Below are 27,711 nucleotides of genomic sequence, written 5' to 3'. Positions count from 1 at the left end.
CCAGCACAGCAAGCTTTTGTCTTGCCCTTGTTTGTGCTACTGTTATTAAACTGTAGTTAAAAACACAAAGAACATTTTAGAGCATGTTGATGTCATGTAGGCTTTTCGTTTTATCCTTTCTTTTCTAATTATAATGTGGCGTATTCAAGAGGAGAATATAATATAGTAAGAGAGAGAGACAGACAAAAATTACGCTGTGGCATTTATTAGTAAGCCTTTAAAAATTTAAACACTAGTGGAGTTCTAGGTCAACTGCAAATCTGCATCAAATAAAAATATTTTAATCACGGAGCTTAATCCGTGTCAAGAGTTCTTACGGTGTACCTTATTTCGGGGAGGAGGCATTATTGATCGCCAGCAACCCGGAAACTGTCACAATAGAATGTCACTAACAGGCTCTCATCAAAGAACTTGTTTGATGAGGGAGGGACCTTTCGAGGGAAGCTCTCATAATTGTGGGCATTCGAATAATTTGTTTCACGTATTTATATGTATATGTAACTAATTTAAATTTACCGTTCAATTTATCATATTAGAAAATTAAACTGTAAAGGTGTACCATGACATGGGGTAAATTGGGATCCTGGGGTAAATTGGGACAAACCTGCGGAAGATTCTCAAAGTACCTGTAGCACGGAATCTACCTAATTTTGTTTATGTTAATATTTATCAATGTATAGAAGAAAAACCAAGTTAACTATGGAAGTACTAAATATTAGTTAAGTTGGTCCCAAAAATTCGTCAAATTAAATTGAAAATAGTGGTTGAAAAGTGCGTTTTAAAACAGCTTAAAGAACTTTTAAAAAAAGTAATATTATCGTTGTTTTTTCAATAAGATCACAGTTTATATAAGTTTTTAATACACCTGGAAATACCACAACAAACGGTAAGTTGCAATATTCTTATTTTAAATACAATATTTCGACAAAATAAAAAATGTATATTTTTTCCTTTCTTTTTGGGGAAAATTGGGACGTATGTAGGGTAATTGGGAACGAGACTGGAAAAATTAGGGACGAGACAACACAATATTGGAACGCCAAAAGACAAAATAGGGATGGCTTGTTAGGGTTGTCACTGATATCTTATAATAGATTTTTTAGCCTATACTATCACTTAATTGCGTGATGTAAAGAAGGTTAATGTGTTTATCAGTTAGTTTATGTAAGTATTATAGGTAAAAGAAAAGTATATATATAATTACTTTTTTTTCGCGACATTTACCTTGTAATATCTGCCCGGTCGTATGTTCTTTATAGCAATAAAAAAAATTAAAAGTTAAAAGAACTCAAACGAATCAAAACTTTTATTTCAGAATCTATTCACGCGTCGAATCATGATTTTGTTAACATTCAAAACGCACACACAAATAAAAACAGGCCTCAGATTTTAAATGTAACATTAATTAAAAATCCGAGATATCCAATTATGAGTGAGTGAGTTTAGTTATTTAGCTTAGAAAGAATTTCTTTTATTTTTGTTATTATTGGCAGTAATCAGATAAAGCTGTTTTTTTATCTTATTCACCTGATATCTTACTCTTGCTCAAAGATTATTTTGAAAATGTTGATTAAATAAAATTGTATTATTGCATTTCCAGTCCTTTTGTTTTCTATTTTTTATTCTATTTTATCATTTTGTTTCAGAGTTGTGATTTTTAAGGAAATTAAATAATAATTTTCTAAAATATAACATGCACATACTTTTTTTGATCATTGTATTGTTGATTATCATTCACGTCACATCGCTTCGGAATAGAAACCAGCTTAATTTACACTATGTTGTGTATTGTGCTTAAATTATGGATTGTATTCATCATTTCGGTCCATATAAATAATTATATGGCACCTACCTATATATCGCAGTACTGCGAGTTGACAACCCTTACAAATATCCCAATTTAACTCTTAACCGTGTCAATTTACCCCGGACGCTGGGTAAATTGGGACGGCCATTATTTTACCGATTATTTCTTTAAAATGAATAATTAAAATGATGTAACGGTTTTTATCACCTAGGTACGTTCAAGACTCAACTTATTTCTTTGGTTGAGCAGTGACTATTTAATTGGAACTATCTTAAAATTCAATCTGAAGCTCGATTTTGTCCCTATTTACCCCATTTTACGGTATATTTTTTATTGCATAAACGAATGAGTAATCTCTTAAGTGGTTATCTGAACCTATACTAGAGTATGAAAACCATTATTTGAGACATCTGGTCTCAAGATCGGTGGTAAGAGATTTTATAATAACATTGTAATATTGTGATTAACTACGTCTCCGAACAGACTGTGATATTTTCGAAACATAAGATTCCTGTCCAAATATTCGCATAGAATTGGATACACATTCTCCGGGTGGAATACAAATGATGTAAATACGGGATATAATGCATTACCATTTTAATTGAATATGGAAATAATTTGTTTCATTGTGAACGTTAGTTTATCAATTATTCCAATTTGGTCGGGTTTACACAATACAAATTTATTTATATAAAATCACATGTGTAATTTAAAGTTTTTAGATAGCTAATATATGTTTGTTTGCGAATGAAATCAAATTGCTTTTCAGTAGTTTTGTTGTGCATATTTTAATGAAATAAAAGTATTTTGATTATTGTGAACGGATGAAAATAGTACATCAAAATAATGCATTGCAATAATTTTATACAGAAGATTCACGTACGTACCGTGATTCTGGTATTTATTATAAAAATACATCAATGGAAAATCAAACGATATCATTTTTGAATAGAATCAAATACCATTATGTAATAGAGGTATTCTGTTTATTTGCGTATTATCTATTTTTGCCCCTACCTATTCACTGGTAGTCTAAGGGGATATTCCAGCTACGCCCGGGCAGGTAGGCGAGCTCACGGGCTCAACCTGAGAGAATTTCCTGGTGGTAGGACCTCTTGTGAGTCCGCACGGGTAGGTATCACCGCCCCGCCTATTTCTGCCGTGAAGCAGTAATGCGTTTCGGTCTGAAGGGCGGGGCAGCCGTTGTGACTATACTGAGACCTTAGAACTATATCTCAAGGTGTGTGGCGCATTTTACGTTGTAGATGTCTATGGGCTCCAGTAACCACTTAACACCAGGTGGGCTGTAAGCTCGTTTACACATCTAAGCAATAAAAAAAATAAAAAAAATTGCTAACACTAGCCCTAGCAAGAGCAGTGCTTCGCAAAATCTACCAACGAATCGGAATCGCAACCCACTAAGATCTGGCGAGAAACTCGGTAGGCTGACTGTCATCTAAAATTAGCCCCTCTACATATATCTAAAATAGTACTAGCAAAATAAATCGTTAATTTCTATATATTTTTAAATATGAGCATGATTTCTTTTCGCAAACCTGTACTATACAAATCAGGGATTGATTAATTTTTTTTGAATTTGCCTCGGGCCCTTAGTTATTATAGTTTTGGGTGATGATCCAGCGGATCAACTCGAATAAAAGATCACGGAAATCTTTGAATTTTAACGAAAAAAAGTTGAGCGGCAAGTTTGGATAAAGGCAACGCTTATTAGGCCTACCATTTAAAATCATAGTGCTTGTTATTTCATTTATTCAATGCAACATTGCAGATTTTTAAGTCTGGTTTGTAAAAGACTTACTTGTGACCTAGAACAATGTGGATTACTTAAAACAACGACGCCAAAGTGAATAAGGATGTTCGAACTGATTGTTTGTTTCTTGTTTCTGTTTCAAATTCCATTGAGAGTGTTCTAAATAGTTTTTGTCTGTGCATTTACGAGACATGACAGAAAGTTTATTTTGTACTAGCTAACCTGGCTGACTTCGTAGTGCCTCAATCGATAAATAAAATACCTAAACTTTTGTATACAATAAACTTAAAACAACAAAAAGAATCCATCCGACAGGGGACACATAGAAGGAAAAAAAATTGTTATTTTTATTTAATTCCGAGCATTTTCATATTTATTTACCTTTTAAACCTTCTCTGGACCTCCACAAATAATTCAAGACCAAAATTAGCCAAATCGGTCCAGCCTTTCTCGAGTTTTAGCGAAACTAACGAACGAACAGCAATTCATTTATATATATATGGATAGATATATTTCCGAATATTTTCAAACGAATAAGGCATCCTTCGTTCCCGTCCTTTGTTTGTCTATTTAAATTTGCTGTTTATCCTAAGTAAATAAAACAGTTCGGCTAAGTAGCGCTATTGACGGGTGCCGAGATGACTGATGTGGCTCAGTAAGCCTTTGACCCAAAGGCTTACTGGAAATAGATGGTCGTTATTAGGCCAAGGTCGAGAACTGGAATGTTGTAACCTATTCCGCCAGGTAGGTCTTTGAAATATCCTTGTTAAAACACAAATCGTGACTATTTTCGTATTACCAGATCACGAATACCAAATATTTTTAACACAGAGTTCCTTTACACCTCGTGGGAAAGTAACCAGGGTCAATTTTTTCTTTAAATAACCAGTTCATATTTTCTTATTATTCTGTCGGTAAGATCGAAAAATATTATTCATATTTCATCATTTTATCAATATGTAATTCGTATTTAAATATAATTTCTAAAAAACATAATTTATCAAAAAAGAAAAACGAGCAAAGCTCGGTCATTAACTAGTTATAAATATATGGGCAAAAAAAAGGGTCGTCAAAAAGTAAAAGCTTATAAATAATCTTGTACGTCAACGAGATAACATCTCTCTGATACAACGACTACAAGTCGAAGTTCTGATCGCTCTGGTAAAGTACGATCCATCATTAACGTCATCTATTATATATGTATGATGGTTGGACGAGCTCACGGCCCATCTGGTGTTAAGTAGTTATCGGAGTCCATAGACATCTACAACGTAGATGCTGCCATCCTACCTGAGTTTTATATCTAAGTTTTAACACAGCAACGATTGCCCCACCCTTCAAACCGAAACGGATTACTACTTCACGGCAGAATAGGCAGTGTGCTGGAACATGCCCTTGTGGACTCACAAGACGTTCTACCACTGGTAGGTAATTACGCAAATTATAATTTTTTTTACACGATGTTATCCCTTCACCGTCGAAGTCAATCGTGACACATGTTAAGTGATTGTTTCACTAAAAAAATTGGTACCTGCTTGCGGGATTTGAACACTGTTACATCGCTTCATACGAATGCACCGAATATCTTATCCTTTAAGCCACGACGACTTCTGACTTCTTCTTTATACATAAGTTTTACCCGTGCTTGTTGTCAACTTTTAGCGGTCATTGTTCTCGTCAAATGCGACGAAGAGTTCTACTTGCAGCCTAGATAGGTTGCACGTTGAAGTTTCTATGGGCTTCATAAACAAAACCCACTGAGTGTCCCGTTGAAACTCCTCAGTGGATCGCGATTTCGATCTAGTGGTAGATTCGAACTCTGGCTGCGAAGCACTGCTCTGGCTAGGGCTAGTATTAGCCAGCTCTCCCAGGCTCAACCCCGATAGCTCACCTACCAGGCCGTGCGTAACTAGAAGCCCCATAAGCTAACAGCGATTAGGCAAGAAAAATAAAATAAATAAATAATAGTTAAGCACCCCACGCCTTTTTTTACAATAAAATCATTTTTTCTTACACTATTTTTAAATCAAATTTATTAAAATTTATTTTTTATTTTTTAGTTGGATTTTCTATAAATGCGTATTTTGTTAGTTTTTTATTTTTAACTTCTTAGTTGAATTTAAATTTTTAAATTTTTTTCTTAATTTTTTTAATATTGAATTGACATCGGTCCTTGATAAGTATACCAAATTTCGAGTTAATCCGACGTTTTCAAGGGGGTCAAAATCATGTTCAAAGATTCCGTACATACTAACATACATACGTCTGAAGCTAATAAAAGCGTATTAAAAAGAAAACTGATGATTGTAGCTCATACTGATGAGAGTTGAAAATCCATGAAAGCCGCATCCGCCATTATAACGCCCGCGTTTCGTTCTCATCTCTTGAAGATTAACGCGACACTCAAACCCTTTTTTAATTATGCACCTTTTATGCCGAGAACGTCTGAATTTTTTAATTTGTCTTCTTCGCTGGCAACCTACTTAAACACTTAAACACATTACCGTTGGAACGAACTTTAAATTTCAAAGATTATAAAATTTAATTTGCGTTCGTGCTTCGTTAAAATCTTAATGAATCTTGGATGCGGATTGAATTTAGACATTTGGAGAGTGTACTATATTAAAGAATATCTTTGTTTTTAACGGTCCTATTCAATAGCACCGCATTATTTGCTCAAACAATGAACAGTTGAAAAATAATTAGATACTTAAATTGGAGGTATTTTTTGTCCGTTAATCGACAAATAATTTCGGAGTATCATCGTATTTTAGCTTCATTAAAAAAATACTGCTAATATCTTTTAAAATATTTTTAAGCACAAAATCAATTCTTTAACAGTTTTGACATTTCGCATTAGTTATTCTTATAATTAGAAAGTAAACCCATAGAATTTTTTCTCTGAGAGATTTTTTTTCACATGAAAATATTACTTATTAGATAACATAAATACCGTTCATGTATATGGTATTGATTTGTTCGAGACCCTTCCGGGATGTTCTTCAGGGTTTTTAAGTAGGATTGCATTCATCCAACAGATGATGACTGAGAGTCTGTGAATGCCGTTTTCGACGCGTCGTATAAAAAGGAAAAAAGGTGCTTTCCAAGCACCTGTGTTTGTATTCATTCCTTTGTTCGGTCGACAGCCACAGGGACTTGCCGCGGCAAGCACGCTCTGCATACATTAAGGTTATTCTCATACATTACAAGTACGAAATGTTAGTCACCTATTTTTATTGTAAAGAAAATGGCCTCTAATCACAAAATGAACATGAAGCTGTTATTATCTCGAATCTTCTTATATAGATTTGTTAAGTTTATATTATTAAATATTTACTTGTTTGTATTGTAGTAAGTAAGCACTTCTGAGTTAATCGGCTGATATTTTAATGACAGCAACTTATTTTCATTGATCAAATTAAAGAATACTAGTGGTCCCGTAGTAGTCGAAATTCGACTATAATTAATTGGAATTGTAAGTTTGTACACAATTTTGATTGTATTTTATACTTCTATAATCACAAATTTCGCCAAGGCTACACTATAAAAAAATATTAATAAAGGCAAACAATATTTAATCTATTCTCAATTTGACCACAGACGTCAAGAACAAAAGTTTGACAATAAAGATAGAAGATAGATAGAAGTCGTCGTGGCCTTAAGGATAAGACGTCCGGTGCATTCGTTGTTGCGATGCACCGGTGTTCGAATCCCGCGGGCGGGTACCAATTTTTCGAATGAAATACGTACTTAACAAATGTTCACGATTGACTTCCACGGTGAAGGAATAACATCGTGTAATAAAAATCAAACCCGCAAAATTATAATTTGCGTAACCACTGGTGGTAGGACCTATTGTGAGTCCGCACGGGTAGGTACCACCGCCCTGCCTATTTCTGCCGTGAAGCAGTAATGCGTTTCGGTTTGAAGGGTGGGGTAGCCGTTGTAACTATACTGAGACCTTAGAACTTATATCTCAAGGTGGGTGGTGCATTTACGTTGTAGATGTCTATGGGCTCCAGTAACCACTTAACACCAGGTGGGCTGTGAGCTCGTCCACCCATCTAAGCAAAAAAAAAAAAAAAAAAATAGTATGCATGCGTGTGTGCGTCAAATACATGGTATGTAGTGTGTGTAATGTTTTCTTTATTGATTAAATATATCTTTTATGCATTATTTAAAAAAAATATTAGCATTGTGCACTTCTTCTCTATATTCTCTATAAGTGTGGAAAATTTCATACTCCTCCGTCCGTGCAATTTTCGTAAAAAGGGATACAAAGTTTTTGCTTCACGTATTAATTAAAGAATATGTTCGAAATTTACTTTTAACATATATATTTTTGGAGTTTATTGGAGTTTATTGGAGTTTACTCCTTAAGAATCGATTTACATATATAGGCCCGGGGTATGAAAATTATGGGGACCAAAATCGTACTAGAGAGTATAGCATGTCACACGAAATGCGTTATGCGCCTGATTGGCTGATGGTGATGCGTGCGCGCGCCAATCAGGAGCCAACGCGCGGCCGCGTTATCGCAGGTGACGCCGGGCTGCTGCGCCGGCAGTCCGCCACAAAGCCTCGTACTGATCGCGCGTTTCTCTCATTATTGTATTTTCATATATTTGTTAGTCGTTTGTTTTGTGTCTCGTTAATTTGTTAATAATCTGTAGTGTATCGTGTTGTCGTAATATAGAACTATTTCTCGTATTGTTTCGTTTAATTTACCGACATCGTTTTGCTTGTGGCCGGACGCCGTTCGGGTTCGATTCCTGAACGTATCAACTGTTAGTGGGTTGATACCCGAATATAACCCGCTACAAATCATTTATTAATAAAGCTTTTTTAATAAATGCATATTTTACTGTATTCAACTGACACAAATTTATATTTATATCCAGTAAACTCCAGTCGTGCGTCGGAGCGGACACACACACTTTTTTTTTATTTAATTTGTTTGATTTTTTTGATGCAGAATAGGTATCTAACTTCTGACTACTTTTACATCAGATACATCAGTGTATAAAAAAATCCTATTGCAAAATTATTTTACAAACTATTTTCATAGTATCTACCCAGCATGTTTTCATAGTATCCAGCGTATAAGAACAAAAATGTCAGCCACGAATATCTGCAATTATAAAGAAACAGATGCTGTAGGAGCACTAATTATCCGGTGAGGATAGGTGCGAAAGAGCTTCGGTGGAGATAAATGCAAAGTTTCATTAGCGAGAGATGCTGTATATTAACGAGATACAAACAGCCTGCGCTTCGAACCCGTAATGAATCCCGCAGGGTATTTCACAACATGCTTTATGCTTTGTAAAAACTAGGTTTAAAATTTTCTTCATCGTGGCATTTATCTTGATTTCAAATATTACGTCTATGCTGTTCACCTTTATTGTGTTAGTATAGCTACATCCGTCACAATTCTAAGCTGCACATTAAAGCATACGTAAAACTAAATCTTTTATATTTTATAAGTTTTCCATTAAATATTATATATCTATCAATACTCCCAAATTTAATATTGAAGTTTATATACAACTAGATAGGTACTTCAAAAATAGAATCTATTTATTCGCAACATCATCATATTTTACATGTATTATTAAAAATAGGTTATAATTTAATTATTATTTTAATAGAACAATAGAAAGTTTTGTTTAATTTTAGTGTTTTTATAAATTGCGCCGCTGTCGTGGCACCCCGCCAAAATCGATCTAGCGGATGCGAATTTCTCTCTTCCTTTACATGTTTATTCGGGCGTGACGGTCAGGGACATTCAGGATAGCTTCTTGTTATGGGAAACAAGTATCTTGGGACTTACGTAACATATACCTTAGTTTGCTTGAGATAAATAAATGTATGAAATATCTTTTCCATTTTGTAGGGACTATTTTTATACCTTCAATAAAAATTTCAACGGAGTTGGATATTTTTACTTGTAGATTAGTTACGTTTACAAAAATATTCAAGGGTAACCTCCACCTTAATAGTAGGTTAAGTAGTGTAATTGTTTAATTATATATTGTGAACAACATTATTTCCTTACATTATAAGTTAGATTAGTTTTCGTTATCGTGTCGTTTTGTATTGTTTACAAACTCAGCACTTTGTCTTGCTTAGTCGTGCGCACATGGCTTATGTCGCAAGCCAGATTTTGTTTCTTTTTACTTGTGTTTTTTATGTATCGTTTAGCTTGCGATGTGTATTGTGTGCCTAATAAATAAAATAAAAATAAAAGTTAAATTAAAAATTAAATAGTGAAACAAATTCAGCTGTTCGCTGCCGTGTTAATATTTATTTTCAGTATAGCATTAGACAGCATCTGACGCTTTTGGGCTGTTTGTTGTCTGGCCTAGAATAGCACGACGCCAGATCTGCCTGTGGATGAGTATTATAAAAGGCGATTGCCTATTTGTGCCGTGAAGCAGTAATGCGTTTCGATTTGAAGGGTGGGACAGCCGTTGTAACTATACTGAGATCTTAGAACTTATATCTCATGGTGAGCGGCGCGTTTACGTTGTAGATGTCTATGGGCTCCAGTAACCACTTAACACCAGGTGGGCTGTGAGCTCCACCCATCTAAGCAATAAAATAAAAAAAAGATTAAGGGATTCACCGGAAAATAGGTAACAGTAACATTGTTGCTGCATCCTCTCTATTTCTGCCTCAAAGTAGTCATGCGTTTTTTTTAAAGATGGGGCCGCAAGCAAACCGCTATACAATACAATTGAGACTTCGATCTTATTACTCAAGGTTGGCTGTCGGTATTCACCTTATATATACGGTCTCCGGTATCTACATATCAATAGCTGGGCTCGTCTATCGGACTGCGTAATAGGAAACGCTGTAGTTGTATTTAAATTTTTCCAGTTTTACCGAGCCAAACGATGAATATAAACTTTGAAAAGCGTACAAAATAAATTTTAGATAAAGAAGTATTTTTTTAGGTTTTATTTTGGTTTTTTAATATGTTTTAATGTTTTACTTTACTTTTCAAGGTTCAGCTCTAATATACATTAAAATGTTTAATAATATCACAATACTTGTTTACTGCGTGTGCTACACGTAACTGAAAGCGAAATATTCGCGGTCACGATGGCGGTTAAGCTGCGTGCGATCGCTTCCCTCCATCTCATTTCATATTTATCATTCAAGTGCTAAGTGAACTTTTCATCCTCTGAGAACGTATACACGTGAGAGCGACTGGACTATGTCTTTTTCGGCGGGCGCCGCATTTCCTCTATCATGCTGCACAGGATTTAGCATGAGTTTTAAGACCAGCCAACTTTTTTTTATTTTTTTATTACGCTTGGGAATCCATTTACGGATACCCGGTCGAGAGGGGTAATAAATCGGGTTATGTCGGACTCCGACGCCTCCAGAGAAGAAGAGGGAGAAGAGGAAGACCAAAGTCTTCCTCTTCTTCCACCTCCTACCGGGAGACTACGCCTTGAGAAAGGCGCGCGAGGCGTTGCGCGGCGTCTAACACTCCGGACCCGCCCCGCAAAACCAACTACCGACTAAACCCCTTGCGTTGCCTCACCACGGAACCGACAGCAGAGCAGCGGGCGCCCCCGCACCCGGTACCCAACAGTCCCTACGGGAGATTAACGAGAGCATCGTGCCCGCGTCGCCCACCCCGCCTTCTTCGCTGAGGAGCTGAAGAGGGATCCCACTCCGTTTCGCGCTCCTCAGCCTCGCGGAACGCCATGACCAGGTCGCAAAATCTGGCCATGGCCTCCCACGAACTCTCGTCCTCTAGCATGCGGGCAATGACAGCCCGCAAGGAGAGGTCCCTCCCCAGCACCGCGATGAGATCTCGCCGCGGGGGCTTCCATCGCGGGCACGCTTCGTGCTGAGCGTCATCGTCCGGATGCCCGCACCCGGATGTGGCTCTCTCCTGCAGACCTTCCACAGGTACCTCCCGAAGCAAGACCAGCCACCTGCCTGGTGGTTATATCTTCATATCGTCGCTGTCAAACCAAAATCTGCTATGTGCAAAAACTCTATTTTGAATTAACGAATAAAAACCATAATATTTCGTATAAAATTTTATATGAAGGTGAATTTTTAAGAACTATATCAAATAAAAGCTATAGATAAATATTAAAGCTATAGACACAACAGTTTTTTTTTACGGTAGATAGGGCTGTGAACTATACGAAAAGGTCAAAAAGTATATGTATTAAAAATCTCAAAAAGTGCTCATAGCAGATTTTGGTTTGACAACAACGATGTATCCTTTACAACATATCAACGATATCATAGGTAGGAACTTTTATGTTTTTTCTTTTGTGTGTGTTCCATTTACTTCATACGTTTTTGGTTCTATCATTTGCTTTTTATTATTATAAACATTTAAACTAACGTTTACATTTTCAAACACAAAAAGATATAAATAACAAATTTTATTCGTTTTTCTACATTTTCATAATAATGTCGAAAGGCTGCTGAACTAAATGTAGGCATATAATTCATATTGTATCTACACTATTTTATTGATTTACATTAAATAAAACAAAGTATTACTTATCCGTGAATCAAATTTCATTATTTACTTTGTATTTTTATGAGTTTTCAGTTTTTAGTTATGCCAAGAGAAATCGGCTGTCAAACAAAGGATACACGGCCACGCTTTGATAACAGCTGAGTGTATATAATTACCCAATTTCATTATGATTGAGGCCCAAATTAAAAACATAAGCACACGCTTGAAAATTATAAGTGCTGTTTCTGACAGGACGGTATCAACTTTAATAAACATTGCTCGTTTATTCACAGTACGCGCGTACCGAGTGACTATGGCCGACAGACTCGCTATCTCGTTACTGTGAAAAGTTTTATAGTTAAAGTTTTAAACTCATTCCGTCGTGGTTTCATTGTTCTAATTCTTCAGAATTTGTCATCTGTTACAGAATGTTTTTTATTTTTTTATAATCACGGAAGTTAAGATATTCAGTTTAATATCTTAACTTCCTTTGTTGGAGTATTCAGAAAAAGTTTACTAAATAAATTATTTTGTTTCATATTTAAGGTAAACATTAAATAATAATTGGGTTTTATTGATATTATTAAATAATTTATTAGTATTATATAATAATAAATTTATGATGATTAAACTATTTTTACTGTCTATAAAGCGGGGTATTATAAACCCACACCTGAGGTCGGCGCAACATGTTTTCTCCTTCCATACTCTTCTATCATATACCATTTCTTCGCTCACTCCCCTCTTACGGTAAGAGGGGAGTTACCCATAACGTCTTTCATGCAATCCATCCATTGCTTCTTAGGTCTACTTCTTCCTCTATATCCTTCCACATTCATAGCTAACATTCTTATACTAACCTCATTTTCATTTCGTCTCATCACATGTCCATACTATCCCAAACGCGCACTTCTCAGCTTCTCTGTCACAGGTGCCACTTTCAAACTTCCTCTAACATATTCATAGTTTAAGAATGTTTATTACTACAAATGAAATTTATTTCTACTCCTAAAGTAATAAACTATTTACGTTAGGTGGTCCTGCTCAGTTGAAATTACTTTAAAATATTAAACTTCTTTGTCATTAGTCAAGGCTGCGGGTGCAAGTTTTAAAGTTAAATCTGATGTCTTGAGTTTGAAAATTGTTTTTTTTTAATTACTTAGATGGGTGAATGAGCTCACAGCCCACCTGGTGTTAAGTGGTTACTCGAGCCCATAGACATCTATAATGAAAATTCAGTCACCCACCATGAGATATGAGTTCTAAGGTCTCAGTATAGTTACAACAGCTGCCCCAACCTTCAAACCAAAACGCATTACTGCTTCACGGCAGAAAGAGGCGGGGTGGTGCTACCTACCCGTGCGGAATCACAAGAGGTCTTACCACCAGTAAATTATTGAATAATTCTATTACATCATACAGATTATATTAGAAACAGGTCGTGTAAATCAAAGTGTGTTATATACGAGTATTCACCCACGAATCGATTCATCCCTATTGAAAAATATATCATTTGTACGTCATTTAACGGCCGTCTGGTGTAGTGGTAAGTGACATGGTCACTACATACGGGGGTCGCGGGTTCGAATCCCGCCAAGGGAAGATATTTGTATGATAAATATAAATGTCTTTTCTAGGGTTATGGATGTATATTAAATATATGTATGTGTATAATAAAAATCTTATATTTATTTCCGTTATCTGGTACTTGTAACACAAGTTCTTTACGAACTTATCACGGGACCAGTTAACGTGGCGTGATTGTTAGTAAATATTTATTTATTTATTTATTTTTTCAAAATATAAATATTTGAAGGTTAATTTCCCTTAAATAGTTTACGTTTATAGCTAAGCTAATATCTAAGCTAAGCTAATAGTTAACGTTTTCAAATTTATAGGCGAATTTAAGTTTATTAGATCTATCTAATAACATTAAATAACCTAAAAAATGTAAACTAATAAACTTAAAAAATGTATGGATTAATTTAAGTTTAGAAATAACAATAAAAATTCGTTTCCGCAAAACACGTTTCGCTATTTCTTTTTCCGCTTCAACAACTTGCCGATTCAATGGCACTTGCCCGCGTGTGAATTGCTTTAGGGAAAGTCCGTCGTACATTTTAAAGTTGCATTCTATTGTTTTTTTCATTTTCTCTCATAATTTTAATTTTCCATAGTAGACCCAATTAACTAAGCTTTTATATTGATTAGAATAAATAATAATGTAAGACACTTGGGATCGTTTATAAATACAAGTACGAGTATACAATAACTAATAAATAATGAAAATGAGACCAGAAAATTATGATGGACTTTTAGTAGGGCGTCTTATGAGTCCATACGGGTAGGTATCACCGCATTGGGTATTTCTAGCAGCCGTTGTACTATGGTAATCTAATTTAAATAAATAATAATATATCATAATAATAATAATAATTTTAATAAACTCATATTTCAAGGTGGGTGGTGGCGTTTACATTATTAATGTATGTGGGCTTCAGTAACTATTTAACACTAGGAGGTATCTTAGGATAATGATAGTCAACTGCTTGTCTCTGCCCCTGGCATTGCTGAGGTCCATGACCAACCACTTACTATCAGATGGGCCGCATGATCGTCTCCCTACAACGGCAATAAAAAAAGAAGGGACGTGAGCTGGTTCATCCGTCTAACCAATAAAAATGTAATATTTAATATTTCTTATTATTTTTATAATAGCCTGATGATCAAGGCGATCGTAAGATGTGTGTATGTAGTGCTTATTGTACATAACTAAGCTATTTTTAGTTACTCGAATTCTAGTTGGTTAAAAAGCCACCACTTACTAAGCGTGTCAGATTGATGGGAAACTTTATCACATAGTTATTTACGGTCAAGACAATCCATTAATATCGACCACGATAGTGTTGTATAACGGCATCAGATCAGCTTGTATCTACATGCGTTTTCATTTGAAACACCTTGCGTTAAACATTAGACTCTGACAAAAAAATCTATTATAGAAAAACGTAATTTTCCTAAGTCGCACATCGATGTAATTGGAACGTAATTAGATGTAATGGGTTGAGTTTTTTCATTTATTGAAGTGAAACTTCTTTAGGCGCATGAGGGTAAAATTTTTACAGAACGTCACGCGGGTATGCAACGGAAGTGACCTCAAACTACTATTGAAATTAAGTACTTGTCAAATGTCAGTAGTAGTAGTTGTTGTATTTTTCCAACTGGAAAGGCAAATGTATCATACCATACAGCCTAATATTTTATAATTTTTTTGTGAAAAATGTTAATAGGAATTGAAATGAAATGAAAAGTATTTGGAACATTAATCAAATAACATGAAATTAAATTAGTCAATTCAATTGGCAAAATATTAGTCATTTACAATTTAGAAATCTAAACATAATGTGACTGTCAACACTGAGGTTTGAGATTGACATTTGACAGACTTTTGGCGGGAACATATCTTCCTTTTTACCTTCCTCTAAGTCTCGGAAATCTAAAGTTTTAGATTTGTATAAATATAAGCAAGACTTATAAATTAGTTCGCCAAAAAAGTTTCACTTCTGACATGTGTACTTTGTACGCACGCACTTTTTTTATTTATAAATAAACGACGTATATAAAAGTCACGCGTGAATCGATTACGCAATTAGCGTAGATTGTTATGGTTCGAAGTCACGGACGTCAATATTTAGGGATACAATGCGAAACGTGATTCCCTTTGTCGTTGGTCCTTTGCTTTTGTCAATGGACGTAGATTAATGCCTCTGAGGCTCATTGGTGGCCTTAAAGACCAACCAAACTATGACGAAGGATTCTCATTAAGCTTCTGCTAACTGAACCGGCAACGAAAGATAATAATTCTTTCTTTGGTCGTTTTGGAGCTGAACTGGAATTATTTCTCACTCGGCACTCGGCGGGAAGGAGGACCCATCGAATCGCCATAAAATTGTTTACGCGAACTCAGGACAGGGAACTAGGTTACTATTATCAAACACTTTTATGAGAGGCGAATAAAACAATACAAGCAAGTGAAATTAGAAAATAATATACTTCATGAAATTTTCCGATAATAATGTGCACAGTTAATAAATAATCGATTAATGACGGTTCATTACGTAGTTGGATATTTTTTGTTTATTTTTTTATTAAATAATAAAAAAAACGTTTTGTGACCAATAATATATTCAACAATAAATAAATTATTTCGTTTGTAAGCACAAAATTAACAAACTTATTTTTATAGCCTATCAAGTTCATTATCAAGTTCTACCGGTCACCGTGTTCGCCGAATCCGTCGCTTGCGACGAATGGCTCGACGATTATATTAACCCATAGACATAGCCCACTGAGTTTCTCATCAGATCTTATCAGTGAGTCGCGTTTCCGATCCAGTGGTAGATTCTGCGAAGCACTACTTTTGCTAGGGCCAGTGTTAGCAACACGGTTTGAACCCCGTGAGCTCACCTACTAGCTCGGTGAATCTAGAATAACCCCTCGAGGTTACTAGAATAGGTAGGAAAAAAAATCAAGTTCATATTTATATAGAAGAATCATATAAACATAGATATACAAAGACGGATTGCTATTAAAAGTATGTGTATATCGTCATATAAGAATACATTATTACCACGAAAGAAAATTATTATTCTCTCAGGAGAATCATATAGGTACGCCCGTATATTAGTTCAGTACGAAGGGAATACGTAGCACTGCCAATGTTGAATATTTTATGCGAAACTTAGAAATGGTTTTACCCTTTGGAAACGTAATTCAAAATTATATTCCGTACCCGATTAATATTATTTTAACATTAGGCAGTATCTATGCTGATATATAATGTTCTGAATATTGTCAATACTCTGTCAAGCATATTATCCACTGACTTTTCGCGGGATTTTCTCAGTAAGTCGCGATTCCGATCCGATGATAGATTCCGCGAAGCACTGCTCTTGCTGGGGTCAGTGTTAGAAGACTCTCTCACGTTGAGCCTATGAGCTCACCTACCGGTCTGTGAGTACCTGGAATAGTTCTTTAAACTACCGGCGATTAGGTAGGGAAAAAGACAAATAATAAGATTGGTATCTTTTAACATTAGAGCTAGAGAGCGAGTGTCCAAATTTTTATCTAAAAAAAATGAATATTGAACTGAATTTTATTATAGCCATAATATACCATTGAGATTAAAATTATTTAAAGAATTGATTGCAAAATTATAGTATTTTGTATAACCCCGCGAAAACACAAAACAAATTCAAAAATCAGTATTATGTCCATTTTTTCAGAAATAAAGATATTAGGTATTTTATTTTGATTTACTTCGATAGGCTCACTTACTGGTTTATCCAAAAAACACCAGAACTTGAATACCACTGGCTGTAGATAGTGGACTGAAGAAATTATTTCTCATGCTCATATAATTTTTGATAAAAATCACGACAGATCGTTGTGATTTAATATTTTTGATGGTTTCCTGTCAATCATAATAATTTATACCATTATGAATGAAAAGATTTTTTTTTGTTTGTTTTATTGCTTCGATGGGTGGACGAGCTCATAGCCCACCTGGTGTTAAGTGGTTATTGGAGCCCATACACATCTACGACGTAAATGCGCGACCCATCTTGATACAAGTTCTAAGGTCTCAAGCATACCTTCAACCCCACCCTTCAAACCGAAACGCAATTACTGCTTCACGGTAGAAATAGGTAGGGTGATGGTACCTACCCGTGCGGACTCACAAGAGGTCCTACCACCAGTAGGGTAGACGTAGATGTTCGGGAAGACACTAAAGGGAACATATTTCAAGAAGATGTTTTTGCTCGGCGGACCGATCGCTTAAGTATTGTTGTTCGGAATTTGTACATACAAGCTTTTTTTATAAATGTCGTTAGCACGATTCATGTTATTTTCAATTTTTTTTCCAGAGATTTTCTATTTTATAGCAGCTGCCGCTGCAGCCAGCTAATTCGATCCTTAAAGAGATCATTTAATGAGCATCATTTAATTAGCGACGGAAAACAACTTGCTGTGCCCCTAGCATTAATGACGTCGTAGGTCAACGGTAACTACTCACCATCAGGAGAGGCGTACGCTCGTCTGCCTACAGAAAAAAACAAAAAAGAGTACACTTCAAAAATATATGACGTATGTACATTTATGTATGTGTTTGTTTGATACAATAGACGTGAAATATATTTTAGTAGGCAGCAGCCAAGCGGCTCTGCCTCTGGCATTGCTGAAGTCCATGGGCGACGGTAATCACTCACTATCAGGTGGGCCGTATGCTCGTCCGCCTACAAGGGCAAAAAATAATAATTTAATAATTGTATTATATATAGTATAAATTATTATTAACATTCAAATTCAAATATTTTCATACAAACATACACAAACAAACAAACGCATAAACAAATATACACATTTAAATATTTTCTAAGCCGACAGCTAAACAAGGTCAGGTGTTTCGCACTAGTTTCCTGTGAAATTTCGAAACGGGGTTACAAATTGCGCGAGGCACCGGCGAATTTCCGACGGACCGGTCCACATTTCCTGCGAATGACACAGCGTTCACGTGTGCCGTCGACGCAAGCCCGTCTAATAGAACCTTCGTGATCGACCACCATTAAATAAAACCAATAGAGATTTGGCAAATTTAATTTGTTTAGATGTCGTGTCATCGTTTACTATCGGTTAATCCGGAGCGACGATGTTTTGATTAAACAATCTCGAAATTTAAATTCAAGTATAAAGAAATCTATATATTAATACGCGAAGCAAAAACTTTGTATCCCTTTTTACGAAAATTGCGCGGACGGAGGAGTATGAAATTTTCCACACTTATAGAGAATAAGTGCACAATGCCAATATTTTTTTAAAATAATGCATAAAAGATACATTAAATCAATAAAGAAAACATTACACACACTACATACCGTGTATTTGACGCACACACGCATGCATACCATTTATTGTCAAACTTTTGTTCTTGACGTCTGTTGTCAAATTAATAATGGAATAAGGTTTGTCTTTGTTCATATTTTTTATAGTGTAGTCTTGGCGAAATTTGTGATTATAGAAGTATAAAATACAATCATAATAGTGTACAAACTTACAATTCCAATTAATTATAGTCGAATTTCGACTACTGCGGGACCTCTTGTAATGAGTAATGAGTTAAGCAAACGAACACAAGAAAACAAAATGATAAGACGCAGATGTTGTAGTAAAACTTTCTTTCCATGCAATTGTGTAAGTAACTTTGTAACGAAGACTCAACACGAGACAATAACACGAACTCGGCTCCCTTTAACTTCGTCTTTGAGTAATTGCATTTATTTTGTGTGTTTAGTACGGATATACACTCGGAGAGGAAATGTTTGCGTTCATTCGATTTGCAGCGCGAAGCCTCTGAGGGCGGTAATCCACGGCTTAGGCCTGTTGCGTCTAGGTTTTTATACTGCTTACTGAGTTTTAGTAGTACAAACGCCGACCTACTCTTGGTCAACTATATTTTTGTGCTGCTAAAATTTCTTAAACCGAATACCGTGTTGTTGTGTCATTATATTATTTTACTGCCCTTGTAGGTAGGCGACCATACTAGCCACTTCATAGTAAGTGGTTACCGTCGCTCATGGACATCAGCAAAGCCAGGGGCAGAGCCAAGCCGCTGCCTACCGTTTAATATTTAATTATTATTTAATAATTATTTTGTGGTAGGCAGCGGCTTGGCTCTGCCCCTGGCATTGCTGAAGTCCATGGGCGACGGTAACCACTCACCATCAGGTGGACCGTATGCTCGCCTGCCTACAAAGGCAATAAAAAAAAAATAATAATAATAATACTCTCCGCTAGCCTCGTTTGAAGAAGGACATGTCATAGCGCTCGGAAAACACCGTAGAGGGGAGTTAATTTCAAAACCGAATGGTACGTGACTGAAAAGAACTCTGGAAACGCACTGTAGATGAATGCAGTGGCTCTAGGTAGTATGGAATGTTTCCTTTTTTTTCGGACCGGGGGCCGAACCTCTTACGAGGTCCCCGCGCCGGGTATGTAGGACTGCGAGACCCAAGGATGTTTTCAGGGCCCTACCCACTGAACGACTCCCTGCACTCTTTGCCCAAGCGTCCGATCCCCTCCGAGGTCCGAGCCTGGATGAGGTAAGGGGGTTACCGCCGTCAACACTACAACCAGACGGCGCAGCTAACCCAAGGACGCTCGGCCGACCGAGCCTCCGAGGCGAATCGAGAGTCTGAAACGTCGGCCGTCTCGGTACATAGAATGTTTCCTTAGATAATCTTCTTTTTCTCCACCTTATCCCACTAGGTGGGATCGGCACAGCTGATTTTTCTCTTCCATTCTCTTCTATCGGCCGTCATCTCAACACTCACTCCTCTCTCTTTCATATTGTCATTCACACACTCCATCCATGTCTTCTTCGGTCGATCTCTTCCTCCTCTACCTTACACTACCATTTCCATACATCTCCTAGTTACAAGCATTTTCTCTACGCATCACATGTCCATGCCACGCTAACCGTCCGCTCTTTAATTTGTTAATTATCGGGGCTGTTTTCACATTTCCTCTGATAGACTCATTCCTTGTGTTGTCCATTCTTATCATTCCACACATCCATCTCAACATTCACATATCTGCCGCATGCACTCCTCTTTCATGCTTTACTTTTGTCGCCCAACATTCAGATCCATACAGCTCAAGTCTAATGATCGTTTTGTAAATTTTCCCCTTGAGCTGAAGGGGAATTCCACGATCGCATGTTGTTGCAGAGAGCTGTCGCCATTTCACCCAACCAGCTTTTATTCGGTTTGCTACGGGCTTCCTTAGATAATGTATCAAATAATACAGTATCACCGGTCGACCACGAATTACAGAACTACATAGAACGCGCCGCATATATGTGCTCTATTTGGAATATCTGTTATAATATTTTGGGACGTCAAACATGTATTCGAGAAAAATGAGCTAAAAGGAAGGCGGTCGGTAAGCATGTGATCGTATTAGCGATAAGCCCGTTATTTCCTCACCGGATGTATCGACGACGGGGAATGTCATTTTTCATATTTATACTATTAGATAAATTTGGCGTAGGTAGCGGTAGCATACATTTTGTAACGAAAAAACATGAATAGTAATATCATAATATGTAGTAATTTGCTGTACTATGATCGTGAAAATTAGAGAAAAATATATTCGATAATCCACCGCGATTGAAATTTCGAACTAGTCTCCTCATCTGACCATTGAGTGGAATCGAAAATTAATGTTATTGTATTTGAATTATTTTTATTTTCATGAAAATTATCAAAGATTATGTTTCATTGATTATTGCAGACTTCAGATTATTAAGAGAGATCACGAGTAAGATTATCACGGGGTGTGGAAACAAGATACGCTTTGTTTGAAATTAGACAATCCTGGGGAAATTGCTCGAGGCTCTAAGTAACGTGGTTATCCGTGTAACCAGAGAATTCCCATAGGGCTCTCGCGTCCTAATTAAAGTATTATGGTACGTGCCTGTGCTGTTCGTTACAGAATCTCTGGCAAAACTTAAGATCATTAACCCAATTATTATTTTTACTAGCTGACCCGGCAGACTTCTTAGTGCCTAAATCAATAAGAAAAGACTTAAAATTTTGTATAAAATAAACTTAAAACAAACAAAAGGAATCCGTCCGACGGGGGACACATCAAAGGAAAAACGAACGAGCATTTTCATATTTATCTTCCTTTTAAAGCTTCTCTGGACTTCCACATATAATTCAAGACCAAAATTAGCCAAATCGGTCTAGCCGTTCTCGAGTTTTAGCGAGACTAACGAACAGCAATTCATTTTTTATATAGATAGAAGATAGATTAGAGAATGACAACCTTATGAGCAGGTGTAGGCTTCTAAAATGCTATATAGTTTTAATTTGGATGTTCGATATATACAGTAATGTTATTACATGTAATTACCACATACCTTTTGAAAATGTTTTTTTTTTAACTGTAATTAATTTATGCACAGTTAGGCACACTAAACGAATAATAATGAAGGAGGATATTATGCAAAACTATTTATATTATAAACTTTTTTTTTTTCATTATTTGTGTGATGATTTGTGTTCTTAATAAAAAAACAACGTAATAAAAGTCTTCTCGCTGCATCTTTCTCGTATTTGTATTATTACGTTATTAATACGTTTAAACTTAGTTTCGATTTCAAAGTCATGAATTTAATGAATTTAAATATTATGATCTACATAGTAATTAATAATTGTATTTGCCTTCGTGTTTGAGCTTGAATATAATTAATAAGGATGTTAGAAACTGCCGACGATAATAAGTTCAAAGTTAGTAGCTCGTTATTTCCGCGCGCTCTGAAGTTAATTGTCTCTTGAATGATTATACTCTTCGTCCGATTAATGCTTTCAGTGATAAGTAGTTCAGTACTTTCCTATAATGACAAACCATCAAATAGCGTGCCGCCATCAACAATTTAGCAGTTTTTCCGCCAAGAAAATTGATAATCCATAATTCTTTGTTGAAAATATAATAACGAGCAGTTAGCACGAATGTAATGAAATTTCTTATCGTTTCCTGATTTCAAGATAGCGATATAATAAAAACGGCATTCAAAGAAGGTTTTGATTCAAAATCTTAAATATCAAGTGTATTTATTATCTGCGGTTCAAAATGAAATAGAGTGACGTTGATTTGAAACACATATAAAGACACTATTGGTGTTTTTTATTGCCTAAATGGGTTGACGAGCTCACGGCCCACCTGGTGTTAAGTGGTTACAGGAGCCCATAGACAGCTACAACGTAAATGCCGCTACTCAACTTTAGACAAGAGTTCTAAGGTCTCAGTTGTAACAGTACAACGGCTGCCCCAACCTTCACACCGAAACGCATTACTGCTTCACGGCAGAAATAGGCAGGGCGATGGTACCTATCCGTGCGGACTCACAAGACGTCCTACCACCAGTAATTATGCAAATTATAATTTTGTGGCCTTAATTTTTATTACACGATGTTCCTTCCTTCACCGCGGAAGTCATTCGTGAACATTTAACATTAAAATCAGACTTGATCAAATTTCTATCACTTTTCGTATAAAGAAAACACTCGTAATTATATTCAGGCTTACCAAAAGATATAAAATATTTTATATAACGAAAGAAAAGTCATTAAAATTTATGGTATGGCAACAACAATGTCTGTTTGTGAAACGAAAAATCTAAGGCGCCGTATTACTACTGCGTGGATTACATAACATTGGTGCAGTGTCTCGATGAAATGCGTAGCAGCGCTGTTCTAAAAACCTAGATTCTCATATTCTCACTGTCGTAGTTATGAAGCCGGAGAATTACAATAACTATCTGTTACAAAAGGGCAACCGGGCAAGCATAAAGATCTTATTTGGTGGCCTGAGCTCCCAGCCATAATCTACAGGGTGCGGGATCTAGGCCGCAGTCAAGGAGCACATTACCGCGGCATTATGCTGATGCGTGCGTTCGTAGTCTGTGTGACGTCACATTTACGGCGGGTTCGTGCCAATAATAGACTTCTCTTTTTACGAGCGGCTCTTAGTTACAGGTTGCTAGATTCTGAAGTACATTATAAATCATGAATTATCCTTCGACATGTTCAAAGTTTTATCAACATGTTCTTTGTTTATGTTTTATGATTTACTGTCGCAAGTAAATGGTTTTTAGTTCATACATTTATAATGTGTGTTGAGTGACGTACATTTTTTTTTATAAATGTATTTAGTTTTATCTGTGGTAAAGATATTCCCAGTTGTGGTCTTGGTTGCCTGATAACTATTATAAATCATGAATTATCCTTCAACATGTTCAAAATTTTATCAACATGTTCTTTGTTTATGTTTTATGATTTACTGTCCTAAATAAATGGTTTTTAGTTCATACATTTATAATGTGGGTTGAGTGACGTACTTTTTTTATTTTAAATGGATTTTATTTTATCTGTGGTGAAGATATTCTCAGATGTGTTCTTGGTTGCCTGATTACTGTTTCGGGAATTTGTTGGAGGCATCCGTTAATTGCATTTGTGGCAGTTTTATGAAGTATAAAAACTGTCTAAAAATATCGTTAATTTAAAAGTTATCGTGGTCTAAAGGATAAGGTAGCCGTTGTACTCGCATCGAGCGATGTGACCTTGTTGGTGTTCAAATCTCATAGGCAGGTTAGGCAAGTATTTTTTCCAATAAAATACGTGGTTAGCACATGTTCACGGACGACTTTCCACAATGACGGAATAACATCGTGTAATAAAAATAAAACCCAAAAAATTTGCGTAATTCCTGTTGGCACGGTAGGCAATGAAAAATCCTCGCTTGGTTCAGAAAATTAATATTGTTGTTTTTTTGTTATGTTGAGGTACTACCATGCTATTATTTTTGCTTCGGGAGCTGTTACGTCATGCCGAGAATTAAGTGTGATATTTCCTCAGTTTGGATTGTAGCTATGAACACCTTGGTAACGATGTATCTCCGTTGATTTATTCACTGATCGCCTCATTTCTTAAACAAGTAGGCCTGCTTATCAGTGCTGGTTTTTTTTATTGCCCTTGTAGGCAGACGAGCATACGGCCCACCTGACGGTGAGTGGTTACCGTCGCCCATGGACTTCAGCAATGCCTTTACCACCAAGCTGAGTAGGTTGGAGTCAAGTGCGGCAGATTTTCGGTCTGACAAATTTGTGGCAAAAAAAATTCTTACAGAAATTAATGTTCATATTTTTACCTAAGTGTTATTAAGTCCACAAAATCAAAGTCAATCAAAGCATGTACAATGTGTCATAATTTAAATAAACTTTGTGAACTAGGTTATCCAGTGGGCCATGGGGCGGCATAATTTGAATAGTCTTCTGGCGGAAAATATATAAGTTCATCTATGTTGTCGTTGTTAAAGATGTGGTGGGTAAAAAAAAAAAATTTTTTTTTTGGATGCTAGTTCCTTGGGTCCATTATTTTGTCTAGTATGTTTTTTTTATTGCTTAGATGGGTGGACGAGCAAACAGCCCACCTGGTGTTAAGTGGTTACTGGAGCCCATGTACATCAACAACGTAAATGCGCCACTCACCTTGAGATGTAAATTCTAAGGTCTCAAGTATAGTTACAACGGCTGTCCCACCCGAAACGCATTACTGCTTCACGGCAGAAATAGACAGGGTGGTGTCACCTACCCGTGCGGACTCACAAGACGTCCTACCACCAGTAATTACGCAAATTATAATTTTTCGGGTTTCATTTTTATTACTCGATGTTATTCCTTCACTGTGGAAGTCAATCGTGAATATTTGTTGAGTACGTATTTCATTAGAAGAATTGGCCTGGCCTGGGATTCAAACACCGGTGCGTCGCTCAACACGAATGCACTGGACGTCTTATCCTTAAGGTACTATTACGTCGATGGTATTCGACCCTACCACGACTTTCAGCATTCAGCATAATGAGGTTGACAAAATAAATTTTTATATGAATTACTTACACACGATAGACATTTACATTATTTTCAGTTATTTCTCGTAATATTGACATGTTATGAGTGAGATTCAAGCATATCTAAACAGCTCACGCGCCGTTGACTTCGTACGAACTTATCCAGTGGCTTGTACGAGCTCCGTAGCTGGCAAATGAGGGGTTGCAGTTTAAAGGCATCGTAAACTTTATATGAACATTTTATCTGAAAATTAAGGATGACATAAAATCTTCGTCCGTTTTCGTTAACTATAAACGTAAACTTCCATTATTCAAGTCGTTCGTCTTATTAAACTATGTGATGATATAATAGATTGTTTTTATATATGCTATATGATCGGTAGGCAGCGACTCGGCTCTGCCCCTGGCATTGCTGAAGTCCATTGGCGACGGTAACCACTCACCATCAGGTGGGCCGTACGCTCGTCTGCCTACAACGGCAATAAACAAAAAGCGATATAACAGGGTAGTTTGAGTTTTAAATTTAACGTAAGGATTACACAATGTAATGAAAATGAGCCTCATATCTCAAATACTGCCCGTATTTTAATTTAGTTTCACTAGTCGATTCTAAAAACCTTGAACCAGAATCTAAGTCTTGGAATTTTTGTAAGTTTTAAAAAAAATGTAATTAGCAGATTTTTTTAATGGTTTCGTAGCCGGCCGCAGAAACAAACTTCGTGTCTTAGCACTCAGAACTAGCCCGCATCAAGAACTCTGAAGAGAACGCGAACTTTTTTCTTAAGTTAGCTGGTCGATGTTAAAAGCATTGTAAGCGAATCCGTTTATTCAATAAAACTTTTACAACTCACTTTTATGATTCATCCGGGAGCATAAAGTTATATAATATTGAAACGTTACAAGAGTCATGACATAGTTAACTCCTGCCAAAGGCCGCATTGGGATGTCCCGTATATGGGACAGGGACCGATGCCATAACCATAAAACTGCCTATACTTGATTTTATCGCTTACTTTAATTGACTTAACATATGTACATATACGAATATATTGTTATGGTTTTAAACAGCTAAGATAAAATAATAATAATAATATTAGTAATAAAAAGCCGCAATATTAAACACATGCCGTATAGTCCGTCAATTCTTGCAGGAAGACTTAAGTATTCTTCAAGTAGAAAATGAAGCTCACTTGACATAGGCCCGTGATCTTCATTATACCGAAATATCTTAAATATTTCGAGAAACATAATACAAAAAAAATAGTAATAATAATAATTTTGTAAAATTATAAAACATTAAAACATAGTATTTTATTGCGTTTTCCCGAGTCGTAGACATAAATTAAAACCACTTTTACGGATTAAACTCGTGGTTTTTATGGTCTGCTATTATTTCTGACGTTTAGAATACTTTACAGTTTTCGTGATCACGGCCGACGAGATTAACAAAAACGCTTGATTAATCCGTAAAAGTGCTTTTAATTAAATATTAAAACCTGGATAGAGCTGTTTCGTGTTGCAATATTATTTTATCTTTTTAATATTGAAATAGGAACAAATTCGGGTTAACTCTAATGAGTGATGTTTAATATCATCATGTTTACTACGTAAAATATAACGCACTGTAACATCTGCTATTAAAATTTGATTGTACTTGTGAATGGAAGCCGTGGTTCAATAACCGCTTCTACTTTTTCTTTTCGTCGAATAATTTCAGTAGCTGGCACTCGAGTCTGTAAGATCGCCTTCTTTTCTTAACGAGGACCTTTCAATACTACTTCAACTTTGGATAGGAGGTTTTCGTCCCTTTACGGTTCGTGCTGTATTTCAAACATCCGTAACGTCGGGCTAAAACTAACGCTACGAACTCCTACGTGACCTGGATTCGAATCACGATTAGGTTACAACTTTTCGAAGTATGAGAACATAGCCTTTTTATGGCGTCATTAATATTAATCGTTTGATGGCGGTAATGTTCATGAATAAACGGATAAAGTTCGGGTTTGGGTGATTTTACGAGCGCCACATGAAAATTTAAACTCAATAGATAGGTGTGTGAGATGAAATGGCAGCAACCTTTTTTGTGTGATTTACGCTTCGGTTGTCTTTTACGACTCAGGAATTTAAATATCGTATGCGATACTTTAAGCGGAATGAGACATTTGA

General features: G+C 36.1%; 1 protein-coding gene and 1 long non-coding RNA gene across 3 annotated transcripts in view; one reads left to right on the top strand and one right to left on the bottom strand.

The window, feature by feature from the left end:
- The window catches only part of LOC101741878 (alpha-catulin), a 76,242-nt gene that overhangs the window by 36,878 nt on the left and 11,653 nt on the right, over nt 1-27,711 (bottom strand). The window lies entirely within an intron of this gene.
- LOC134198984 (uncharacterized) lies at nt 562-1,692 on the top strand. The gene is made up of 3 exons (XR_009973294.1): nt 562-886; nt 1,316-1,432; nt 1,647-1,692. It is a non-coding gene; the product is annotated as an uncharacterized LOC134198984 (long non-coding RNA).

This window comes from Bombyx mori, chromosome 5 (genome assembly GCF_030269925.1).
Source record: "Bombyx mori chromosome 5, ASM3026992v2".
Classification (NCBI taxonomy): Eukaryota; Metazoa; Arthropoda; class Insecta; order Lepidoptera; family Bombycidae; genus Bombyx; species Bombyx mori.
This window is presented reverse-complemented; position numbering and strand designations above follow the sequence as displayed.